The sequence below is a fragment of the Myotis lucifugus genome, unplaced genomic scaffold, assembly GCF_000147115.1.
Source record: "Myotis lucifugus unplaced genomic scaffold, Myoluc2.0 scaffold_523, whole genome shotgun sequence".
In the NCBI taxonomy this organism is placed as follows: domain Eukaryota; kingdom Metazoa; phylum Chordata; class Mammalia; order Chiroptera; family Vespertilionidae; genus Myotis; species Myotis lucifugus.
This window is the reverse complement of record NW_005871571.1, coordinates 310,781-315,885: the sequence shown is the minus strand read 5'-3', so window position 1 is coordinate 315,885 and position 5,105 is coordinate 310,781. Positions and strand designations below refer to the sequence as shown.

Genomic DNA, 5,105 nt, shown 5'->3' with positions numbered 1-5,105 from the left:
TGTCTAGACAGGTCACCGGAGGACACTCGAGTGAAAATACTTGGCTCGCGCATCCGCTAGCAAGGGACGTGCCCTAATTGAGTGATTGGAATGAAGCACGAATACAATTTGAATAATTTCCCCCTGTACAGAAAAAAAAGCAGCTGTATTTTTTTTCTCCTTGCCTATGGATGTGTCCCCAGGATGTAGTAGGATGCTGCTACATGGTAGAGTTACATAAAGGTTTGCTAATTAATTAGTAGTTAACTTGGAGGCCAAGGATGTACTGAAAGCTAGTTTTGATGGAAAATTTTCGTGTTTTGACAACTATTTAGTGAGCACCTGGTACATGCAAGACACACAGTACTAGGTGCTGGGGATACAAGATATCCACCCTGCAGGAATGCAAGGTCTAACAGGCACACTTACCTCAATACACGTGTGGTAAGGGGTGGGTTCAGGACAGGCCACCCCAAAATGTGGCACCTTGGCATATCGGATATATTTTTTAAAATACTATATTTTTATTGATTTCGGAGTGGAAGGGAGAGTCAGAAACGTCAGTGATGAGAGAGACTCATTGATTGGCTGCCTCCTGCACACCTCCTACTGGGGATTAAGCCCTCAACCCCGGCATGTGCCCTGACAGGGAAGCCAGTCGTGACCTCCTGGTTCATAGGTCCACGCTAACCACTGAGCAACACGGGCTGGCACATTGAATGTTTTAAGCTGAAGGAGTTCTGAGAAAATGGCTGGAGCAGGAAGGTCACTCTGACCCTCGCCCCCACCCTCAGACCTTCTTCTCTGAAATAAGCCATAAAGCCCTCAGGGGAGAGGTGCCCCGCGGTACCGGGAGGAAAGGAGCATCCTTATCTGTGATCAAGGGCCACCAGGAAGAATCCTAGTAAACAGGCCTTGATAAGTTTCCCTCAACTAGACACTTGTCTCCTACTCCTCAACCTACCCTAGTCCTCCATGGCTATCCACTCTTCAGCAGAAAAACACAAAAGCTGTCCTTTGGGTCTCTGTGTCCTTCTATTTCACATGGCACTTACATTAAAATAAACTTGTATCCTTTTCTCCTGTTTCTCTGTCTTTGCCAGTAATTTTCAGTCCCAGCTGGAGACTGGGAGGGTTGAGGACAGCTTTTTCCTCCCCCCACACAAGCACTGCAAAGTGATACCTTCATTGGACCATCATGGCAAGGGACTTCATCCTATGCTGGGCCAGGGAAGGCATCCCTGTGGGAAGTTCAGCCGACTTACAGGATAGATAGAACTCACCAGCCCTGGCCGTGTGGCTCAGTTGATTGAAGCGTCGTCCTGTACACCAAAAGGTTGCGGGTTTGGTCCCCACTTCAGGCCCTTACGGGGGAGGCAACTGATTGATGTTTCTTTCTCTTTCTCTCTCTCCCTCTCCCTTCTCTTTCCCTTAAAAAAAACAACACACACACACAACAACCCACCAGATGAACAGGGATGGGAAGATTATTCCAGGGCGGCCGGAGGGAGCAGTACACACAGACACAGAGTCTAGGGATCTTGAGAGACGTGCCCCTTGGGAGGAAAAGCATCCTCTGGGCCTGAGTGAGAAGAGCCATGAGGCTAGAACTGAAGACATAGGCAAGGGCTGACTCACGGAGAGCCCAGTGAGCCGCATTAAGGATTGATTTTTTGCCAGAAGATCCTGGTGCCTCCTGGGAGGGGTCTGTGTTAGGATCTCAGTATCATCACATGGTCTCCTACCACAGATTTTTACCTGCACCCTTTTTTCCTTAGCTATGCTGTACAAGGAAGTTCCTTCTTCAGGCAACTTCCTGAAGATGGATAGAGTTCTAGGATGTTTGCAGTTCATTCATTCCTTAAGCATCATAGCAAGAAGCAAGATTGAGAGGCAAAATAATGTCTAAAGAAAGACAGACAAACCTCGAGGTCCAAATCTAAGGTACTGTATTTGATCAAAGTCAAACGCCTGTGTCCAGGGAGCCAAGAGCATTATGTGAAAGAACGTTGGAAATGAGGTGTTCGGAAAGGTCGAGACAGGGAGTCGAAGCACCCTTTGAAAGCCTCTTCTTAATAGCAGTAAGAGAGATTTAGGAGATTAAACCTTGATGCTTTGATATAAAACACAAATAGAACCAACCAGAGGAGAATTTCGCCTAAATACGCCATCAAGGCCCCTTCAGGAAATGGCAAGCTGATGCTTGTCAGGCCGCAGTAGTTGGTTGAGTGTTTATTCTCCAAACACCCTGTGTGGCCAATTAGGAACAGTACTGACAGGACCTTTAAGCTTTCAGCCAGCGAGTCTTTTTCATTCTTTTTTTTTTTTTTTTTTCTCCTTTCCCATTAGGAACCTCTTTGCCGGAGCAAAAGACACATGCGTCAGAAACGCTGATGCAATGAGACGCTAATATCGGATTGCATCATATGATCCTAGGTGTGGTGCTCCGAAAACTGGTTTTTCTTGAGGTTGTGTGGCAGCAGAAAAGCACTTTGGGGCTAACACCCGAGAACTGGCCCTGCTCATCAGATGCCTGCTCCAGGCCTCAGTTCCACACACCGATCCAGGGACAGCCGGAGCGGCCTGCCTGGCTGAAACAGGCGCTGCAGACACTCCTCAGTGAGGCGTGCCACGCTGCCGCTTATGTAACAAATGTTACCTGGGGAGGTGCACCTCCCAGGCAAACTGGAAGTCACACTTCCTCCTCCCAAATCTCACTTTAATCGAGCAACTTCTCCGGGGACAGATCAGTTTGGTGCAAAACCGGAAGGGGAGGAGGGGAAGAAGGTGGGGGAGACTTCTCGGGCACCTCCCAGGTGGCTGGCTCGGGATCATAAGCAGGCCACATGCAGAACTGTGGAAATGTGGGTTCCACCTGCCAGCCGGCCATCACCGGTCCCCGAAGCAGGCTACTCAGCTTTTTCTGGTGTTCAAAGTCATGTATCTAATGAGATTAGGCTACTTTGAAGGTCCCTCCCAGAAATGGAATGCTATTCAACTTGGCCAAAGGAAGCTCCACCTCCGGTTGGAAGATTAATTTTCTGGTCCAGTGTCTGTGAAAAAATGATCACTTATCGCGGGAATGATGCTACCGACCAAAGGAAAATTGGTCCTAATGGTCTGTGTTGGTACAATTGGGTAGGATGAGACAACTTTGATCTTTACCCGTCCAGCGTGGCTCTGAACATCCTGGAAATGTGGCCAGTGCCACTCGAGATGTTCACCGGGAGTGTACTTACACCGAATTTCAAAATCTTAGCACGGTAAAAAAGGACGGGAAAGATCTCACAAATAACTTACTATCTTGATCACATGTGAAAATAATATTTGACTTAGGAGTTTAATGTAGTACTAAAATGAATATCAGCTGTTTCTTTTTACTCTGTTCGGTGTGGCTACCATAAAATTTGAAATTACATATTTCAAATTTTGTGGTTATTTCTATGAGACAGCACTACTTTTTAAAAAAAAAAGTTTTTATTGATTTCAGAGAGAGAAAGGGAGAGATAGGAACATCAATGATGAGACAGAATTATTTATCGGCTGCCCCCTACCAGGGATCAAGCCCTCAACCCTGGCATGTGCCCTGACAGGGAATTGAACCAGGATCTCCTGGTTCATGGGCAGATGCTCAACCACTGAGCCATACCACGTGGGCCGGACAGCACTACTTTTGAAAGCATAGCTGGAAAACCAGTCATTTGCTCTCAACCCAATACTTTCTGTCTCTGTTCTCTCGTTTCCCCATCTGTTAAATGGCAAGATAGAGTTTGGACTAATTTCTCTTGGGGTTACTTCTGGATTGAATATTCCTTCAATGAAGAACTGAAGCCCAGAGAGGCCCTGAGACCACCCAAGGCCACACAGCTGCCTAGTAGGGAAGCCAGAAGAATACAGGCTAGTTCAGGAAACTCTTGATGTGGTCCATGGATGAGCAAAGCGACATCATTTGGGTGTTTGGTAGAAACACAGAATCTCAGGCTGGCCCAGATGGACTAACCCCGAAGCTGCATTTTTATGAAGATCACCCAAGTGTGAGAAGTGAGTAAGGGAGCCATACCCCTTTTCTCAAGGAAAGTGTCATTGTCTGCGCCCTGGGGAAGCTCTTCATCGCTGGTTCCAGGGTGAAGAGGTATAGGATGCCAGACACCAAGGCTCACGTGCTGGCTAACGAAGACTAATATTTAAGAAAGTTCTTATTTGATTGTCTTTACCTGTCTGCTAATAATATTAGTCATTACAATAGCTGTACTTGTTCTTTGGGCTTGTTCTTATGTAGCTCAACTATTAATAATTGCTAAAGGTATGTAAGATAACTTTTTTTTAAATAATAATACTCTTTTTAAAAAAAAAATATATATATATATATACTGAGGCCCGGTGCACGAATTCATGCACAGGTGGGGTCCAACCGACCTGCCCCAATGGGGGCCTATTGGGCCGGGCCAGTGGGGGGGGGGGGGGCTGCAGGAGGTTGCTGGCTGGCCCCATCCCCAATTGGGGGGGGGGGGCCAATCGGGGCCCAGATCAGGCCTGGTGCGTCATAGCTACCAGTTGTTCTAGTCATTCTGGTCATTATGCCAGTCAGGTTGCTGGGCTTTTATATATATAGATATATATTTTGTTGATTTCAGAGAGAGGAAGGGAGAGGGAGAGAGATAGAAACATCAATGATAAGAGAGAATCATTGATTGGCTGCCTCCTGCACGCCCCCTACTGGGAATTGAGCTCGAAACTTAGGCATGTGCCCTTTACCAGGATCTTTCAGTCCACAGGCCGATGCTCTATCCACTGAGCCAAACTGGGTAGGTCAATAATAATAATACTCTTTATGGTTTCTCTTTTGAAATTTAGAAGGAATATTACAGAAGAAAAGAAAGGGATGAGTGTGTTTTTGAGAGAAGTTAAAAGGAAGTAGTTTATCCTAATATGTTGGTTATTTCTGAATGTGTAAAAAGAGACCAACTAAGAAGGACAAAGGACATTGTAGAAGGTTAGTGGAAAAGGAATCCTGGGAAATAAATTTTAAAAAAGATTTAAGAAAGTTCAACACATATTTTCTGAGCCTCCACTCTGCCCCGTGCCTGGAGCCAATGCAGTGCTTCCCTTCCTGGGAGCTTGAGGGG

General features: G+C 46.4%; 1 long non-coding RNA gene across 1 annotated transcript; it reads left to right on the top strand.

The window, feature by feature from the left end:
* The first annotated feature begins 49 nt into the window (after positions 1-49).
* LOC111823506 lies at positions 50-3,477 on the top strand. The gene is made up of 3 exons (XR_002826535.1): positions 50-222; positions 1,758-1,923; positions 2,329-3,477. It is a non-coding gene; the product is annotated as an uncharacterized LOC111823506 (long non-coding RNA).
* The last annotated feature ends 1,628 nt before the right edge of the window (positions 3,478-5,105 follow it).